Source organism: Varroa destructor, unplaced genomic scaffold (genome assembly GCF_002443255.2).
Source record: "Varroa destructor unplaced genomic scaffold, Vdes_3.0 BEIS01000007.1, whole genome shotgun sequence".
Taxonomy (NCBI): Eukaryota; Metazoa; Arthropoda; class Arachnida; order Mesostigmata; family Varroidae; genus Varroa; species Varroa destructor.
In genome coordinates, this window is record NW_019211460.1 from 34,542,114 (window position 1) to 34,563,547 (window position 21,434).

Consider the following 21,434-nt stretch of genomic DNA (forward strand, 5'->3'; position numbering starts at 1 on the left):
TATGTATATAATGGGTATTTATTATGCATACATGAAATTGCCGTAGGGCCATCCATACGACATCAGGTCCATCGAAACATCTCCGGCCGTATAGACGGCTGGCTCTACTAAAACTGTTGGGTTTATCCGCTGTAGACCTTTATTTGACCATCGACGGACTTGATGTAATTTTTCTTACATTGACTGTGGGCTTGTCTACAGTGCAGTATGGGGCTTAGTTCAGTCAATAATGTTGCTGACAGTATGCTATCCAGAGCTAAACGGGCTCTGAAAAATATTCATACCACGATGTCAGCTTCACGATGGACCTCGTAAATGCCAATCACCGACCTTTTGCCAGATCCTGTGAGCGTGCGCGTGGATGGCGAGCCCTGAAAGCTTTACTGTACCTTAAAAATATCTCGAGGATCGCACGCGGCGCGAAAGTACATTGTATCTGCATACGACGAGGCAAGCCCCTTCGTCTAGCTCTGTTCCCTTCATTAACTACTCCATTTCCTGCGCTACACTGTATGAGCGTACATATAATAACAACTCGAAATGCGTTACGTTCGCTGACTACCTGCCCGGCTAGCTATTTCTCAGTGGGCTTATTTGCACAAAAAAGCGTGCATCTATAACTCTGCTCTATCTACAGATAGTTTTCTGCATGTCAGAGCTGTTGTGCTTGAAAATCATCATTTCATTGACCTAGATCACAGCTTCAGTTTGGAACCTAGACTCACAAGGAATCGTGCACCAAGCGATATTAGTAGATGTAAACTTGTTAGAGTGCCGCTCAGATACGCTTCATACAGGTTGCAGAATTGAATCTTGGCTTATATTTCAAAAAAAAAAAAAAAAATTGGCAAAGGGCGAAAAGTCTTAGAAAGACTTGTCGTTGAACCTTAGCTAGACGACCCGATTGGCCCGAACAAATATTGTCCTTTAAAAAAATGTAGGTATATCAAAAGCATTTTTTTTTTAAACGTTTTTCCAGCTTTCTAACTCTTAACCGGGTTGAGCATATTTCAGTTTACTTCATAGATTCCTTGACATTTTCAGAAGTGGTGTCCGTATCGCGAAGGGAGATTGCATAGTAGTTAATTTTTGCCCAAATTTCGCAGACGACGCCCTGTTATCCGTCATGACGAGTGTCTCATTCTAAAACAGATCATTATTTTCTCTGGTGCTAAAAACTGTAGCTATCAAAGTTCTTCCCAGTTTGAACTTACTACCCTGTATATATACAGCCATACGAGTATGCTACCTTCGACCTGTATGATAAATAGCTAAAATCATTACCTCAATAAATAGGAACGATGAAAATGGTTAGTGTTAATGAAGAACTTTCGTGGGTGAGTGAATCAACCCGACGGTTTGCCACACTTCAGTGGTTTCTTCGTTAGTCCTGATATTAGAATGAAATAGAAGTGGTATACATGAATATTGAAGTAGTTCTGCTTATTCTATTTAAGGAACACACACACTGCATGATATTATAACTATTACTAAACTGTTGCTATAATTTTAAGGCTGATGTTACGATGGTTTTCCTTTCTCAAATACATACTGTAGAAAGTAATCATTATCTTAATAAATTTGTATAAAGTGAGTTAAGGAGTCCGTAACTGAAGACTACTTATTTATTGTTGCCCCAGTTCGGTTCATTTCAACCCGGTATGGGTCTGAAGGTAACAGGTGAACTCGTTACACCCACCATAGATGTGCTCACCTAAGAGAAGTACCGTATCAATTGTCCTTCCTACAAGGGGCTTTTCCCCTTAAGCTGGTTCTTTTGATCGTTTTTACTGCTTTCCAGATCAACGGGTAAAATGAAAGCAACAACATAAACATTTGAATATTATTACAGCAGCAGTTCCAAACTTTTTGTTTCTACTGGGTCTAGCCTTGAAGTACTCACATAGTGCTTAAATCTAAATGAATTAATGTTTTGTCCGCTAATGCCGTGCAGCGCTTCAGACGAATGGTGAAATTTTACTGCAGTAATGGCAGCATTTGATTATTTCGGCCAGTAGTTGCTAGATATTAGGCTTTTGGCCGTAGTGTTATACATTCATGGTTTCAGGAACGTTCTCTTACCATAATTGTTTAAGCACAAGGTCTAGAACGGCAAACAGACACGCTTATTGAGATCGACTTTTCATTACGAAATCTGTGGACACCATACCGCTCCGTTTAAACGCAACGCTGCGAATATAGATCGGTTCGAGCGCACATTTATGCCCATGGTCGACGCTACAGCCAGCAGCGTTACGGCGCACACGGATTTGCCCACTTGTAGTTGGCACTAGTTGTGGTGTATGTACCCTTATTTTGCTCATTCGGACAAAGATGCTGTCGGTCAACTTTTCGCATCGAACGGTAGGTACATGTTGTCTCTAAGGGTGCTCCTGGCTGCACCAGGACTATCACACTGGTTGCCACGGGTGGACTAAGGCCAATAGCGTGAACGCGTCTGTCCCTCAAAGTGTACTCTAGGGAAAGTTCGAGATGTAAACGGGTACCACCAGTTCGAAGGAGGACCAAGGCCCAGATCTCCTGTCACTGTCCTCTCGTGGTCTTACACCCCCGACGAGCATATGCGTCCCAAAGGCCGCTTCCTCTGAACTCTTTCTGTTACATTTCTACGTGGCTGTGTATTTGAGATGTTGTTTCCGCTCTTGTTTCTCTTGCTAGTGAAACACAGGCGGCAGAAAGCAAATGACTCGATACTTTACCACCAAGCCGGTGAAGGAGTCCCAGCACAGATTGTACCACACCACAGTCAGCAGTGTCAAACTTTCCGACTCAGTAGTTGACTCCTTTCACTAGCAACTTGTCGACATCGACAGTTCTTGGCGCCGGAGCCAGCACTGGCCACTTGACGGGTTCGGGCCAGTTGGATTGAAGGGAAGCGACACGGATTGTAAAGTTTGCCAACTTGGGGATTGCACAAGCTGGATGAATGTTGATCGTCCAGCGTTTAGGTATGTCCAGTTAAGGACTTAGTTATCTACAGTAGCAGTTATAGGAAACCATCTGAAACTTTCTTACAGCTTTGGATTGCAACATGAGATGGCGCCGTGAACGGGACCCCGACGTAGGTCTGTTTCACCTCAGATTTTGACCCCGTTCTATTTAGTACGCTTTTGCTGTTATAACGACATCTGCATGCCTGGTAAGCGAGTGGGGAAGAGACGGCAAATCCCAAAATACCTATAGTCGTATACAAGGAGGCCGGTGCATTAATCGTTGTTTTCCGCGATCTCTAAGGAAAGGACACTTGTCGAGAAGGTAGGATTAACAATCACCAGTTGTTCAGTGCAAGGCACGACTGGGTCACACTTGAACGCTGGTCGAATGCTTTAGTAGGAGCCTCATAAAATCGTTTTAATACACAAGCGTGTGATTGATTCGCTCGACACGACAAGCAACACTGAGCTACCATAACTAACTGACAAATTAACAAGGTTCAAATAAAATATTTGTTTGGCCTACGTGGCCATATCAGTGAGATTTGAGCGAGGTATCAAGTGGTTCTGCACCGTAATGGTAAGAAATAGATAGGAAATTGTCAGATTTGCGTATCTAATCTGATACGACTTCACGCTTCGAGTTTTACGTCCGCATTGCCGTCAAACGTTCCATCAGACGGCTGACTGGCTGACTCCCGGCACAAAGCGAACCGCGTATCCGACACTAGACCACGACGCGCCCTACGACTAGCAGGCAAATACGTTACCCACTAAGCAATCAAAGGGACTCATCTACTATGAGTTGGATATAACGATAAAGATTGAAGAGACACGTTATTATATTTTCTCCCTTCCAAGTAACTTACTTTTTGAAAAGTAATGTGTTTAATTTTGCTGTTGCTCAAATCGATACCGATGACCGCACACATACGACACATAAAAGAAGACTTCTGCGAATAAAGAACGTAGTTATTTGACTCGTACACTCGTGTACTAACTTACTGCGGGCCAATGCGGTTTGCGGGATGGCAAATTTCTGAAAACCTTTCTGATCAGTCCTGATCGAAGCCAACGAGCGGACTTTGTTTTTTAAGCAAAATTCAATACACCATTGTCAAAGGGTATGGCTAAGGATTTTCTTGTACAATTTACATACTCAGCAATCGAGTCACGTCATACAAAACGCTGATTCTACCCCTGGCAAACAACGGTCTGCCTTATGTACATCTGCAAGGCATTTCATGTGAAAATGAACCCTAGTCGTGTGCAGGAAGCACATCTTCTTGTTGAAGCATAGTCTCTCATCTTGAGCGTAACAATATCGCCCCCTGTAGCTTTGCCTATTTTCGAGACTATATCGATCCGCGCGTATATGATACACACATGCACATGGCTACATATAATGCACGCAATATTTACTCGTCGGAAATATGTCTACCGCCAATCTCTTGTAGACGCCCATGGACTTTAAAGGAAGAACACGAGGGCAAAAATCCGGTGCATTCAATCAGATCTGATGGAGTAGTGCTTGGTATTAGCGGGAACAATCCCCAGTGAATGAAGGAGTACGAGGGTGTGAAATGATTCGAGAGGTTCGCTATTTGCCTGGCCTCACCAGATGATGCTCCTCACGTACGCACAAGGGCACGCCATTGCGCTAGACGTCGGCGGCCGAAGCCGAAAAACTCATGCACCTTGACGATTCACCAGCAACGAGTTTCTAGTCAAATATATCCTCCCCTTTCTATTGGCGCAATTATACAGACCGCCGCAAAGGTGCCCGAACAGCCGGCACATCGTATGCAGATTAGGTAAAAGATGTGACTGATAGACGGCATATTCTTAAAATGTTAGAGGGGTGTGGCTTGCCACCGAAGATTGAAGAGTTTGACAAATTCCCATTTTCTCGTCTCCGCATTGCGCTTACCAGGTGATCAAATAGGGGCACATTTTTGCCAACTATATTCGGAACTGTACAAGGACCACGTTATTTTAGAATACAGACATCTAGATATGGGCCTATCGGAAACTAGACGAAGAAAATGCAAAAGAAATGTAGCAAGAGCCTTGTAAAGCTGTCTTTTCTTATAATAAAGAGGGGCCGCATATGCTACTCGACCACACAGAGTAGCACGTTGATAAGGGTACAGTTCTACCGCATTACGTCATTGATTCACTAGATAGAAACTCATAAATCACCGAGTAGAAAGGAGCCGTCCAAGGAAATACGGCATCATATTAAAACAGGTAATCACGACGAAGTAATGAAAGGCATAATCGGCGGAGATTCTGTCTACGGAGCGCGTGCGAGCCATAAAAGGATAGGTTTTTTTTTTCGTTTTTTTAAAAATTTTTTTTTATATATAGGAATACGTTAAAACGTTGATTACGATGCTCTGCATCAGAAGAATTTATTCAATTATTTCTTCAAAATGGTAATATTTGTTTCCAAAAACTGAGAAGCCATCGTGTCGCAGGTGCTTTTTGGAAATGCTAATTTGTCAAGAATAACTATTTTTTTGCCAAGCAATTTGTCATCACCATGAACGTAATTGGGTACGTCAACTTTATGGCTGCCATAATAACTCTTATCATACTGATTTGCTATGCTTATATTTCTAGTTGCGTAACTATTATCGAGCATTCAAATAGTAATCGCTCCTAACCTAACAACCTGGCTAATTAAAACGATAACCATTGTTATTTGTGTGCTTGGTTCTCATATTTGCTTTGGCTCATTTGTCAGCCATTTGTATTTAACGGATGCAACATGCCGATAGCTCTCTGGATACCCAAAAAAAATGCGAGAATATCATGATAAAGTTGATATATAGGCAAATATACGAACGTTGTTACTGAATAATCTCATCGTGCATCATGTATGTCTGCCAATGCTAATTAGAACGCGTTCGACAGTCCTTTTTCAGCGCGTCCTGTCAGCGTTGTTGCTATTGCTTCTAGCCCCCAGAGAAACGCACTAAGCTTCCGAGTATCGCATCACCATCTACATACATAGGCTGCCCTTCAGTGCGAAGGAAAAAGCGCGAGAGCCATCGATCCGTGCCTTGATATGCCTAGCAAACCTATGACGAAGCAATGGAGGTCATCTCAGATTCTGAAGTTTACTCGCTTTCTGAAACGAAGCACCAACGCGGAGCTCAGAAGCCCACTAGCACCTGAGTGTAAAATATAGGGCGGTCAGCGCGGCGACCGATAACAATAAGGATGGAAAGGAAGAGCGCGATTGAGATGTCTGTTTAGATTTTATTTGCGATTTCTCGTTTACAAACTACTTCTGAGCTTTGTCGTTTACCTGAGGAACGCTTGCTCCTTATTAAGTAGCTAGCTATACATGTCATTGCTGGGCCGAGAGTGAGGACCGTAGTCTAATTAGGCAGCACGGAGTTTTTCTTGGCTATCCGGTACTTCAGAATATACGATCGTCTACGAAACAGCCAGGTTTAAGACGATCTGCGAACTGATCTGATCAATATTTAACAATTAAATTATAAGGTAAATGATCATGGGTGCACGATAGGGTTACCAGATTCTATTCTGAAAGTTTTAATCTCTGACTAAGTTTAATTTTAATATGATTTTGTATTTGTACATTGCTTGATTACAAAGTCATCTAAGTTCCGAAGATAGAAACAATAACTAATGAACATCACTAGTTGAAGGGTTTTTTTGCAAATTTCTGCCAGAAGTCAAATTTAATGGTTAGTTCAGCTTCAGGGAAGAATAAAGATGTCGTCAAAAACTTCTGTAACCGAAGATTCATTCACGGTCTATTCGAAAAGGTAGAGTTTTCAAGAAAACCTCATTACGCGAAGGATGTTGCAAATTCGCCTGTTGCGGTGTTTCCTTCATAAATACATAATGCAGCGTAGTTAACAAAAATGACAAAGACTAGATAAATATTTGTTGCTATTCTTTTGACAAAAAAGGCCAACGGTACATTGAATATGAGTAACACCTTTTTTGCTTTGCTAAAAGCTTCTTCTTCTACTTAACGCTACAAAAAATTAGACTTTCCGGGACCTTAAATCGAGTATGGCCGACGAAGCCGCTTGGAAGGACTTCTTGTTTTGATGACCAAACAAGATATATGAGCAAATTACGATAGAGACAGGGCAGCGATAAGAACCATACAAGGGGTCCAACTCTAACCTTAAATTCGCAGCAATTTTGAGTGTAATCGATTAGCGCCAATAATAGCCATTCATCATAGGAGATGTATGTCGTTTTGCACTGAGTATGCGTGCATGTCGTGCATACATATAGCCGAACTTCCATATCGCAGCAGCTAAATGAATCAGCAAATAAGCCAACATGTGAGGTTGCATGCCATCCTTGCTATAGACATTTTAGCTTCATTGTAAGTGCATCAGCTGTACTTTCTCGTATAGGTAGAATATTATTTGTTTGTCCAAATCATCATCGGTGCTAGCATGACCAGAACGCCTACTCCGAAAAAACCGATCGGAACGTTACCGATTCATAGTCGCCAGCTGCTTCACATTTGCCCACCTCGTAGAATGTCCCTGCAAGATAACCCCGGCCCGCCCCTACTGATCCCTAGCCGAGCTAGCGTGGAACGATACCTGATTTTTGCCTTGCTTTTCCCGCAACGGGCTTTCTCATGTCCCTCAACTAACAGGTACGACTGGTGATCAAGCGAGCCTATCGGCCGTACGGGCGTCCGATGAGGTCAACCGAGTTTTACACTTTAAATTTTAAACGCTTCCTGACCAGCGTTAGACACACGGGAATATATCGGCCCCGAGGGATCGAGGGCGCTGCATAGTCGGATGATTGCGCGTACAGCAGTGTGTGAGTTCAGTACAAAGAAATCCCAAAGCATCATAGTGAGACCGCCTGGCTTGCTTTGACCTGAGTCGTCAGCCTCTTGTCTGGGATGAGCAAGCCTGCTACAGTCACGCTAAAGGCTCCTATTCGGACCCAACTGCGAACGGAACAGACCATTCGCTGCCGTCGCTCCGGACGCGTTGAAGCGGCCGCCGCCATTTTAGAATAGAAAACTGGTTGAAGCTAGGGAATGACGGGCAGGTCCGTGAGCTGCCCGAGACCACTCGTCGTGGGTCAGTCTTGACAGGTTCAGTAGCAAGCGTTTCGTTACCTATGTAAAGCATTTCTTACTCCGCTGAAAGGTAGCGAAATGAGAATTTGCGAGGTAGCTGGCCCCCCTAACACATTCTACTTGTTTAGAGCCGCTGTCACCGTTACTGTGGGTACGCTCATTGGGGCTTCTTATTCCTAGCTTGTAAAAGTATGTTCTTTCGTATAAAATAAGTATGCTGTGGATAGGTCGCCATATCTCTTAGGCTGGACTGATGCATCTGTGAGTGGAGTGTACCTCAGTTTTTCAACAACAGATAGCACTACTACTTAGCCTAGTTGTTTGCGTTAAATCATACAGAAAATCGATAAATATCTTTTTAACACCATTGAATAAGTTATTTTTATTTTGGGGTCTGCTTGATTTAGTCTCTGAAAGTTGCTATGCTTGTTTTAAAGGAAGTTTACGTTGAACTTCATTAGTCTATACTTCTACTGTCATTATTGCATTATGAGTGAATGGTATGATACCTTGGAAGGACTTGTGTTCATTTTTTACAAAGTGTGCGTACTTTAACAAGATATCATTCCGAGCTTATTCAACTTGCATTAAATAAAAAAAAATAATGTATTAGTTTATTTGTCGAATAAAGAGTTTACTAATAGTAAAAAAATTCAAAAATAAATGACTATATAGACGTATGATAAGAATCTACCTATTTAATGCTACCTGTTTAAGCAATGAGAAACTAATCGGTTGAACAGACTTCTAGGTTACAAGATAGCACAGAGGCCAACTAATAGGTTTAACATCCAAGATCGAAGGGCCCTTAGTCATATTTATATTTATTTAGTTATGATTTAGACTAGACATTGCATAACATTGTAAAACTGGATAAAAAATATACTAACTAAATAATATTTACTTTGATCGGAACCGGATACATTGGATATATAGATAGATTGATAGATGTGTACTATTTCTTTAGACCCTTCCCGTCAATTAAAGGACGCCACTTCTTACAGTTCATTATAAAAAAGCGTGGTATCTACACGCAGATGATTTCCTACACTAACCGCTTGGACTCCCTTGTCATCCAATTGTCATTGACGTCCTCATCTTAATGGTTGGCAGGAACAGTTAACTGACGAAGCTGGATCAGACGGGTAACTGAGCTGTAAAAAAAGAGCAGAATTATATGAATTCGTAACTGTAGAGACCACCTAACTCCCAGAACCTAACCTATGGATGAATCCGGTTGATACTAACAGTCAGGTACCTGTCATCTTTGCAATATGAAATCGCCGCCATTTATATTTCACGTCTCCCTTATTTCTTAGACGACTACGGAGTTCCTTACTAGATCGGAGGTCACAAAACATTCAAACCTCATCCTCTGTACAGCGCAGGATTCACTTTCGTCATGATGACCGCCAGTGACTTTCTGGCATTTGTACTGCCTTCGATGTATCGCCAGTGCTAAACAAAAGATGTCTCTGATAGCTTTTTCTATGTCTTATTACCTTCTACATTTGAGCAGGCACCATGTTTACGGCTTGTGACCAATATTATTAGCACACGACTCTGTCTACTTTGGGGAGTGGCATTCTTAGGTTTTTTTTTTTCATTCAAATCGATGATCTCGCCATTTAGAGTAATCTCGACGAAGCTGGTTGTACTATACGGGTGGCAAACATGCCCGGTCGATGCTTAACATGTCTGTTAAAAGTCAATAAAAGGCTTCAAATAAAAGCTGAACAAATTCAGCAGTAAATAACACCACTCTCTGTACACCTTTTCTTTATTAGGGCTTCGTAGCCATAGTAGGCTTCTTTGCCCAGTATATAATAATAGTATGGTATAAAACATGTTCGTTCTAGCTGTCGTCTAGTAGAGAAGCAATCTGTAAACAATGAACGGAACTTCAGACATAGTAATTCCCCTGTTGTAGCTAGTAGCGTAACCATTATTATAAGAAAGTCATATTTATGACTAACTTGAACTAAGCCGGGATATCGTTTGTGGGCCGGATAAAGTTAAACCTTTTGTTTACTGCTGTTCAGGTATAGTCGATTCTAAAATTGTCCCCCTTGAAATAATTTGAATCTGGCGAACCCGTATCCCAAGGAAAAGTTTGATATTATATAGCAATTCATATAAGACCCATCCTCACATATACATATATATAATGGTTACGAGCGCAACAAAGTTACGGAAACGTACTTCGACACTTAAAGAGCAGACTAAAACATTTCCTATTGTCATAGTGATAAATGTTGAGTCGGTGACGGTAGTAGAAATTCATCAGGCAGAGATCGTAGATCAGCCAGCGAAACCGTTGAAGAATAACGAGAAAAAAAAAGCAAAGAACTGGGCCTAACCGAAAGGATATCTGACTGGCGACGAAAAGACGTAGTTGTAGTGGTAGACGACACGAAGAAGACCTACTATCCACCATCTACCGCATCCCTGGGACAAACCACAGAACCGTCAACACTCTCGACGCGATCGCTGGCTAATGTATCATTGGCCCTGGCAGACGCACAGATAGGAGATGCTATCCGAACGACTACTTGACCACAGAACATAGCAGCACCGCGAAACTCTCTAGCACCCACTGCGATTCGGGTGACAACGGCTCTCACAGACCGTCATCACCCCTAGGCCATATAGCATCGAAGCTAGCGGGGAAGAGCGTCTAAAAAAATTTCGCTCGCCCTCGACAGATTTACTGCGCGTAATTGAGGAGATTTATACGCTACTACACTATCGTCACCAAACTAGGACCAAGATGGCCACCATTGTCGAAGTGATGATCGTCGTGGTCGAGGCGCCGGCGATGCATGCATAGAACGAGTGAGAATGGAAAGACGCGCTCAAATAGGTGAGCACCACAAACAAGCCTCATTTGGAGAGCCGGTGGTGAGAGCCAGCATCCGCCAAAACAACAGTACACTGCAGAAGATGGAGCCCGTTGAAAATTTAGGACAGGACGACTCGTTTATTAGGGAATAAGAAAGAATTTCAAGTGGATAACAGCACAGCATGCTCCTCAATGGAAGTTTGACATCACTTTACTTCAAATTGCGAAACGGCTAGAGAAGGCCGACATTGACAAGATCACGATAAATGTATTTTTTTCAACATGTAGTAAACTGTCATAAGTTGTTCGCAAAGACAAATCAGAAATTCCGTGAACGACTATGTAGCAAATTGTGATGGATCATTGTTGACGATTGAAATAACTAGCACATAAATAACAAATGTACCTATATTTTTCTAAGTCACTTATATAATAGTGCTTTATTTTATATAAAAACGCTATTTTTTTTAAAATTCCAAAATGTTTCATCGTATAGTAGATAAAATAGAAATAGGTTAAAAAGCGAACACGCGAATTATAGTTGCGCTGGTCCACGATACGAGGTTGCATTCCTCCATAACTGTTTGGTAATCAAAATACTCTATGGGGCACGTCGAGGTTCTTTCGATATCGTCAGAAGCCATTGCGGGTCCCGCGCTTAATCCGTTTATCGGTTGATTCAAACTACTACTGAGAGGATTGTGTAACGTTACAATTCATTGATAACGGCCGGGGTTCGTCGGTGGTGCGGTAAAATCTTAAATCACTTTCCATCCTGTCTCCTGCTCATCGCCAATGGCGCATTAGGTACGCCTGTCACTGTTAGGAAAAAGGAGTTGCTCTTCCAAGCTTCCATAGTACTCTTTTTCTCCGCCGCCACCCCTCGGCCCCCGCTACCTCCCTCGCTGCGCATCTTCGACGATGACATTCTGTTTTGTTTGGATTACCTACATCCACGCACGCTTCGACCCATCCTTCAGAGAACTACAAGAAGTTCAAATAAATGCGCTGGTTACTGTGAGGAGTCAATGGCTACCTCGAAGGGATCAGCGTGTCGAGCGTCGTAGACAAAGCTGCAGTAGACAAAGCAGACACGCGCTGACAGGACGGCTACACACGAGACGAAGGATAATGAGAGAGAAGGGCAGAACTGTAGATTTTGAAGCGATCAGCCTATAATTCGGTAGCTACTGCGTGTAAGTGGTGCTTGGTCACGCTTGTTACGATGAGTCGAGCTTGGTGAGTGATGAGAGGGCTGGGGCGAGTGCCACATGGTAGGGGCGGTGGGGGGTAGAAAGGTTCGACGCCCGCCGCTCCTTGGCTTTGCGGGCGCTCTGCTTCTGATCAGATGATCTGAACATGGTCGAGGTCCTGCGGCAACCCTCTGTCTCTCGCATTTACTGTGTCTTACTGAAGAAGCCAGAGTCGTCAGAGGTTCCTTTTCTTCTTCAGACATTCCATCTCTCATTCTCTCCACGGGTACAGTCGGCTGTTGCCTTCCGATCTGAATTTGAAATGAGGCGGTAAATTCTCGCGGGAACCAGCAGGTCTCGCGGGGATGTTGCGGGGTAGGGGATCTGCTACCGGTTCGGCAGCTACTACTAACCTGAATTGGTACAGCGGCTCTCTCCACTGTCTAACTGGCCCTAAAACCTTGCTTCGACACCCGACTACTTCTGTTGAATCGTGGCCGGTGTCTGCTTTGCCCCCTTCGTCCGCATAGGCCTCTATAGAATTGACTGGTAAATAAACCTTATTCCGTAACACTTGCATTTGTTACCTAACGACTTGGACCATTCATTGTCGTGTTTACGACTCGAGTGTCCACTGCTAATACCGTTATTGTTCGCACTTCTGGCGATCCTCCGGGTTCACGGCAAGCGTCACTCAACGATTTCTCACAGGTTTTTCTTCCGCGTCAATCGTCACTCCGAACTATCATTTTCGATGGCAGCATGTTGGTCAAAGCAAAAGAGGGCCGATTTAGCTACAAGCCTTTGCATAATATAGTGTTCTCAATTTAGTCTCAGAAGGACTTAAACATGTCACTAGTTGTTTCCATCAATGACAAGTGATAAATGTTGCTTCTGTTATTGCTACTACAATTCATGCCAATGGTCAAGGCACCAGCGTAAGCGGCAACCTCAGGGGGCAGTAATGGTGGCAGAACCAGGCAGCAAACAATGGTACCAAATTGACCGCAATGGTAAGAAGTATGTTTGCGAAAATAAAACGAGGACACGCTATAACATTGCGTACCAATCTAATGCACCGCACAAACAGTGTATATATATATATATATATCAATTCCTAGTATAGAACATGTTATTCTTGATTAGATATAAAGAATATAGAGAAAATGGAAGCTGCAAGGGTCAGACTTCTCTCATGATGGCAAACAAACAGATGCCGATTTGTTCCTTATTATGAGTGCTTCTAGTCGTGTAGGAATTATTTGCTCTACCCTATGATCTATCACACAGTGACCTAGCGTTTTATATTAGCCGTCATTGAAGGTCGAGGAAATACGGCTGCACTACTCGCAATATAAATCTAAGTGTCGTTTTGCCATGCAGTCAACTTAGCCATCGCAATTTTTTTTTAGAACGTTGTAACTTTGAAGATTTTTTTGAGCTTTGTCATCATTTATAGCAATATTACGTTGTGCGTTAGTGCAACTACAATAACCTCAGTCCTGCATCTGTGCTGACGCCATCTTCAGTCGCATCATCCACATGCATTTTATTTCAACAATGTAATCATAATTGGTCAAATAACAAATAGGAAGGAATAATGTACTTCCGTTCCCTCAATATCTGCCCAGTGCGTGGGAGATCCCTTCGTTTCGATTTCTTCTAGCTCACCCGAAAATATCCAATAAGAGCTAAACGCACGGCACATCGTCACCCTTTCTGATACCAACAGGAAGCACAAGCGAGCAGACCACGGGTGAGCTACTGGAGAGATATCGACTTCGGGACCTTACATAAATAATATGTACAGAAGCTCGCTCTACCGGTACAGGCAGTACTAACAGTATACGAAGCAGCAGGTGGGTAGAAATCTATTGGGTATGGGGAGAGGGTTGTCGAGGATGGCCGCAATCGAGGTGTAGGCTGAAGGCTGCACGCCTGTTTGCTGTCCTGGCTAGTTCTCCGACAGGCGGGTGAAAGGTGGAGGACAACGAGGAGGAGAACAAGGAGCTTGTTGTTGATTAAGTCGAACAGGTGTCCGTTTGGCGCTGAGGTTAAGGGAACAGCAGATGAAGCCCAGCAGTAACCACCCTTCTTACCCGCGGTTCAGCCCCGTTTCAATCGATGATGTGAATGTTCACTATAGGAAGGGGTACCGATGCAGCTGGTATCAGCAGCAGCACTAGGCAACACTACTTCTCCAAACCGGTGTCTCAGCTACAGCTGAAGGAAGCTGGCGATAGCGAGGGCGGTAGAAGCTATACTTTATTCCTCTAACAGCTGCGGATTCGAGGTATAATAATGACAAGCAGTGAATTCGCACCCGTTCATTCAGCGAGGTAAACGTCCCGCTTTGGCTAGCATGAATAGTCAGTTTGTTGCTGGCAAACTGAACGATCCCTGTTAGGAGCATGACCATTTCTGTCTTCATTATACCTTTGCCGTTTTCTTCTCCTTCAGGCATCATTAGCAGCGCGAACTGCTTGTCTGCCTACCCGTTGGCCGGCTGGCCCGCTGTAATGAAAAGAAATAGCTATAGTCGTTCAATAGAGAATGTTGACATTGTTTGTGCGGTAATGATTTGTACGGATAGAGCTAGCGGAGCGTCGACACTACGTTGAGCTGCAGTAGAAGCAAACGAATCATGTGATTTATTGGCAATCGGTTTTCAATGCTCTTCAAAATTGGCGCCGTATAATGTATGCGCCAACGAACCGAACGAATCAATGAGGCGACCAACTTGAAAGGGAGAGAGATGGACCTAGCGGCAATATGGACGGGTCTGGGATCTTGTCGGAGCAGAGGAAGTTCAATTCTCAGACAAGCTATATTCTTCATTAGTACATGTCAGATGCCGGTATTCTATTTTGACTACTTTTATGTGATGTTTATGCACTCAGTAATTCTCAGCGGAACAAACTGATGTAAAGGTAAGCTTATGTATATCATCAGCATTTCTCTATACCGACCTCAACGTTTTAAGTACAGGCCGAAAGACGCCTTCAACTATTACATCATAAAATTATTTTCAAAACAGTACAGCAGTATCAGTGATACTGTTAATCATCGTCATTATCATGGGGCGTCCTACAGAGATCCTGCATACCCGGCATCATCGCAGCGTTACTTTCTATTGTGTTAGTCTTTCGCTCCGTAGAGATTTTGTGTATCACTGTATGACGGCGCGGTTCGGGGCTGAGCTTGCACATATGACGATACGGTGACGGCGGCGGGGTTGACCGCCGGTTCTTCTGTTGCTGCCAGTGCTCGGGACTGTGACGGCTGTCAGCGCCGTGGTGGCGGCCGCGGTGTCTCTCAGCAGTGGTTGTGGTGATGCTGCAGCTGTTGTTGCATTGTTACGCAAAAAAGTTTCTATCCCCAGGGACAAACAGTATCGCGGCCGAACTCAGAGCGGAGCAAAGTCCCTTAGTCCACCATCGTCCTGCCTGTCTGCCTTCCCACACTCCTCAAGGGTACAAGCATTTCAGATAGTCTGTGCAATTGCAGTATCCTGCAGCTGAAGCTGCCCCTTAGCACAAGGGTATGTGGCGTCGCTAGTTGCTCGCCAGGTCTCATGCAGGTTTGGTTTCATCGGCGGCGACGCACCGCGCCAGCAGCGTCAGGGGCGGCGCACAGGGGCAAGAAGACAGTGATACAGCTAGCGGTGCTGTTACTCGTTTGCCTTCTTACAAAAAGCACCATTATCGCCTGTTATGCGCCACCATTCGACCAGGGCCGTTCGCCACTACTCGACAAAACGGCCCACCCCTTCTATACTCCCGTTAGCCCTCTCGATCCCTCTCACGCATATCCTTCAGCATCTAACTCACCGCCACTGCGGAACTCACCCCGTTTTACCAGCGTCTACCCTAAGTCTTATGCTTGCTGCCGCTACCCCACTTGACTCAGTGCGCTTGCCGAGTGCGAGCAAAAAGATCCAGTGCAATCTCATGCTATAGGACTTAGCAAGTGCGTGTTGTTACCGCATACAGCAGTCAGTCGAAAAATTCTTTCCTTCTATCCCGTTCTCTCACGGTGCTCGCTGTCTTCGGGAGGTCGCAGAGTTGCAAAGGCTCACAGGGGGCGACACCGGCCTGGGTAACCGCGGGGTCACGGACATCTGCTACTGAGCAAAACAAAAATAAGCAGTAGCGCCAGCGGTCACGAACGCGGGCTAAGCTCTTCTTTCAGTGTCTTGCCTTCTTTAACAAGCAGCTGACTCGAGCTGGTCTCGGCTGTTGGCAGCTGCTGTGAATAGCAGAGACCGGCCTGTAGAAGCCAGCAACGCGACATTGTTGGCTGTCGTCGTCGTCAGCTGAGGGGAGATTTCGCTCATAGCGGATGGCTCTAGTCACCACCCACCACCTCCAGGCGATCAATATTGCCACCACCGCGAAGACGAGGGCCAATGAGGATCAAGTTCGGTAATTAGTAGTAGAAGTAGCAGTGGAAGCGGTTGCTGTCGCAGTGACTGAAGACTGTTCCAAATGGTGAGATCGGACCACACTCGTTAATCGCGGTGATGACCGCCAAATGAAGACGCCTCGAGGAAAGACAAAGACCGATGCACCTAGAGGGCCACCGATGTACCACCAAACTTACCAGTCAGTGGTCTAGACACCATTAAGACGCCACACCGTAGGGAATGGCATTGCGAAGATAGGGGCGACGGGAGAGAAAAAAGGAAGGAATTGAGGGATGAATAAGATGCGTCGCTTAAAGCAATAGGATGACAAATAAATACGCACACAACGCTCCGCTTTCTCCCAGCATCTCCTGACAGGTATCAGGCCGCTTGAAGAGCGACTAAACTAACGGTCCGTGCCTATACAGAGATACCAAAAAGAATCCTGACAAGAACCTGACATGTAAGAACTATATACCAGAACACCTAAGCAGAGGTGAAAAGGCGAGTTGGCGGACCTAATTATTTGGGTGACAGGGCCACACTTATTGTGATCGGATACCGTGTCAGAAGACTCGAAACAATTTTCGATTGAAGCCGTGATACTACAATCCTTCTACTTACTCTACCACATGCTGAACAACTGCGCACACAAAAATCTACTCACGCTGAGTCCTTGTACAAAAAGACTACGGTTCGGAGACTGCTATTGGTTCGGCTGGTGACGAAGTATTTGTTGGTCGGCTAGTTTTTGAAATTTTAACCCTTCGCCTGGATCCGTATTGACTCGTCGGCTAACAATTCTGGGGATTAAATCATTTTACGGCTTGGACCACATGCATTACAGTGGCGCAGTGATGACACCGACCGACGTCATGATGGAAACGTTCTTTGGTAAGCAGTACTTACCACGCTGCTTTGGTATAGGAAACACAACAGAGTGGCCTGACAGTTTTCGAGGGTTGCTGGGGAACAGACGGAACGCCATGTACGGGCTGCCTAAAAGCCCCTCTGCAATCACCGGTGCGACGAGAACCGCCACGCACTCTCTAATTTCCCCAGCGGCCTAGGCCCTCATTCAGTGTCCCCCTTTGGTCAGCCCCCCATTCCCAGCAGCTCCCGCTTCAACTCACCAAAAGTTCGTCTGGCGTTCCTCTGCAGCCTTCCCGCCAAAGCTCCACGAAGCCATGACCGGTTCGGCCGCTTCGGTGCCGACTGATTTCCACTAGGTCCGCTAAAGGCCCCTGTTATAATAGAGCCGGCCGAAAACCTATCTTTGCCAGTCTGCCTACTCCATTCGCTTGGGTCTTAGTCTAGGCTCTGTTACAAGGCTGACGATAGCAGCAAAGCTGGCGCAGCGCAGCCGAGAAAAGAAGCAAGCAAGCACCAGGAAGCTGAAGGCAAATATAAAAAGTCGTAGAAAACCATTTTAAACTAATAATATCATCAGCTTACTTCCGTGATGTTGTTGCTGTCACAGCGCAACAGTTCCGACCCTCTCTTCCTTCGTCACCGGCCCGTATGTGCGCCCGCACCTCTGCGCCTATGTGGGCTCATGTAGGTTCTCTGTCTCTCTGCTTGTATGTAGAACAGCACTCGATGACGTTGCTCCTACTGCCATCGATGTTTATGATGCTTTCTCCCGAGCTGCTGTGTAGAATTGGGTGGTACGGATAGAGGAGATTCGTACCCCTCTTGACTTCCCCTGTATTGCCATGGCTGCCTCTCTCTCTCTCTTTTCATTTCTGCCGATCTTCCACATACGGTCCTATGTGTGCTCGCAATCGCAGAGAAAACACACTCTCCACCTTGTTAGTTTCTCTCTCCCATCTGTCTCTCTTGCTCGTTCCTCTCAGCACAGACAATTCCAATAAGAGGTCCGTCTCTCGGATGCTACCGGTGCTGCCTCGACCGTAGATTCGCTACCGGGTGCTTCGCTACGGCAACAGCAGTCGCGCAATAGGAGCTGATTAGATTAAAATCCGAATTGACTCTGCAGTGTGGTTGTTTCTCTTCCTAATGCTGTTATTGCCAGTCTGTCTATACTGGTACCTCCGCTGCCGGCATCCGAGTCGTCGTCGATGCTGCTGAGGAAAACAAAGCCGAGAATGAAACCGTACTCGAGTGGCTGCCGTTTCCTTGAGAGACTTGACCTGCTTGCGGTTGCCGACTGTGACGAGAAGGTAAACCCGGCAGGTCGAAGGCAGTTTGCGATTTGTTGAGCTGTTTGGCGTTTGTGAAAGAATGGCAAACGTGCAAGCTTTGAACGAGATATTTATATCAAGTTAATAATGTCGTCGAACTTTCAGCCAATCCAAAACCTTAATATCTAATAATAATATAAGTAACCTTAATATCATCACGCCACCGACTTCTATTCCTGCACCTGACAGGAAACAGATAGACTGTTTCAGAGGGGTCTCCAATTCAAATTAAGAGGTAGGTTATGTATGCCTATATGTAGGACACTCAAGTCGAATGGGTTCGATCGCGCATTTAATACACGTGCTTGTATATGCGGGATGACATGAAAAGAGATGGCCAAAACAAAACATGGGTACGCCTAGATGAAGTGCTATGTCAACGCGAGCTTGATACGAATAGTCCAATGAACATAGACGAAGCTCTACAATTTAACCCAACAAAGAATAATCAACGTGCATCTGCAATTAGCTGTTTCGTGAACTTTCTCGGGACCTTCACCGTGCGTGAACCGCTACGGGAAATGCATATAAGCCAAAATAATCCTATATTACTTTGCACTAAGCTAAGATGACGCAGATTTATCAGAGCCTTGCCGTCAGCCTTTTCCATTTTTGGCTCAATTTTTTTACCTAAATATGTATATTTAAATTTTGTCTACGTGCATCTCACGTGCACCTACACTTCATGGTTAATCGTGCGCCATATTACAAAACGTATTTACTCAATGCATGTGGTAAGACAAATTGTACTTAAAATTGTTCGGCTGATCTTCGTGCTGGAAGTTATGTAGTCTTTGACCTCTAACGGTCATCTGGAACCGACGTTCATCGAATGACGGCCTGATCCCAGATAGCCTTGCGATTCCCAAGGGCTGTGTCGGTAGACCCCTGCTGCCTATCCAGGTGTCTACCGTTAACAATGCTGCGTTGTTTTTCCGCTTTGTTCGTGCAGTCGCACGTAAATTGACACCTATTTAAATAGTGATGTTGGATCCACTTCACCCAGAGGTAATACAGACTATTGCGCTTGTCTGTTGTCGCACAACAGGTCTTCGTTGGGGGCGTTAAGGGCGGTGACGAGAGAAGGCTTTGAAACCAAACGGAGTTACTGATACAACTTCAGAAAACAGCCGTTACCCACAAGCTATTAGTCCTGGTATGCGAATTCTGAAGGTAACAGCAGCCTATTGCTTTGAACCAGATATGACCTTTAGTGGACGGTATCCTGCTGTGCTTCAATTGTGACATCCGGACTCAGTGACAAATTTTAAAGCAATAGTCGGCCCACAGAATACGGACGTGGGTAAGCGAAGCAACATTCGAGAAGGCCTTTCATACATTTCGTTCTAATTTTCGTCATGTAGACTGCGTTTCTTTAATTACCTAAAAACAGGAGGACAAATGGCAAGATCCTTGTCAAAATCCTGTAATAACATGTTACTTAAAAAAAAACCTGGAAAATCCTAGGATCAAATGAAAAATTGACGAGTATTTTTTTATTATAGAAAAGTAGAAAGTGTTTAGGGTAATCTGCAGATCATAGATGCAATATTGTCATAGCCCGGCATCATATCTCGGCTGGTATATAGAACTTCATTCTGCTTATGAAGAGGTAGAGCCAATTGCTTATTTACGTTCTGAGTTGAATGGTACTTCATTTTTTAGGATCCCTATATAAATAGGACTGTACAATTGATACTGTAAATAAAACTGTGACGCCTATGAAAAGTTCTACCTAGATGAATAAGTCTATGAAAAATGATTCTCTATGTACTTGTTTACACAGTTTACGGTACCGCTATTATATCTGAACGACTACCATTTTCAATTATGCAAACTTAATATCTTGAACGATTGATTGCGAACATCCGTAGTGTATGCAACTTTTGTGGACTTATCATAGACCCTCGAACTCTTCTTGCGTGTTAAGTAACGTTGACTACGGAAACATTGCCCCCTAGGGGTCCCATTTCTCATTGCCGCCTCTGTTCCATCAGCGCGTTCCATTCTTTCTAGACGTTCGCTTACAAGTTTCGTATAAGACATTCGTATGCGTCGAATCATCTTGTCCTAGTTTTGTCGATCACGGCCGCGATCAGCCGGGCGAATATCCCCCTTGGTAATCCCGAATGCAAAAATGAGACACCCCACAAATTCGAAGATCGAAAGCTATTTACTGTTACTATACTTTTTTGCCAGCCAGTCGTATCGTATCCAGGTTGGGTTGTGTTGTAGTCGAGATGATGCTCTACTAACAATGGCAACAAAATGGACGAAGTTCAAAGGAGAGAGAGGGGCTCTGCGGGTGCGAAAAGGGAGGAACATTTTGACTTGTTTTTTTCGTTTATTATTATTACCCCAGCAGCCGGCAACGATATGACGACCCTGCGCTGCTACTACCGACGAAAGACGATATCAAAAATGGGGGTGGGTGGCAATGGAGGCTGACTTGTTCGGTTGAGCAACGCAGGTAAAACGAAGTCCGGTGGGATAGACTCGGATCCGGCCTACCCCGCAGTGATGTCTGATTATCAGCAGTAGCAAGTACAGTTACGATTCGACACTTGGCTCCCCTCGGCATACAGGCACGCTCTCCCTGACTGGCTCGATACTTGTTCTTTCTTGGGCCGTCTTCCTTTAAGCTATTTTGTCTCTAGCGCTCGATTCGCCTTGTAGCGCTTCGTTCGACTGGGGACAAAATGAACAGATGTCGCTTGTGTTCGCGCAGCTCG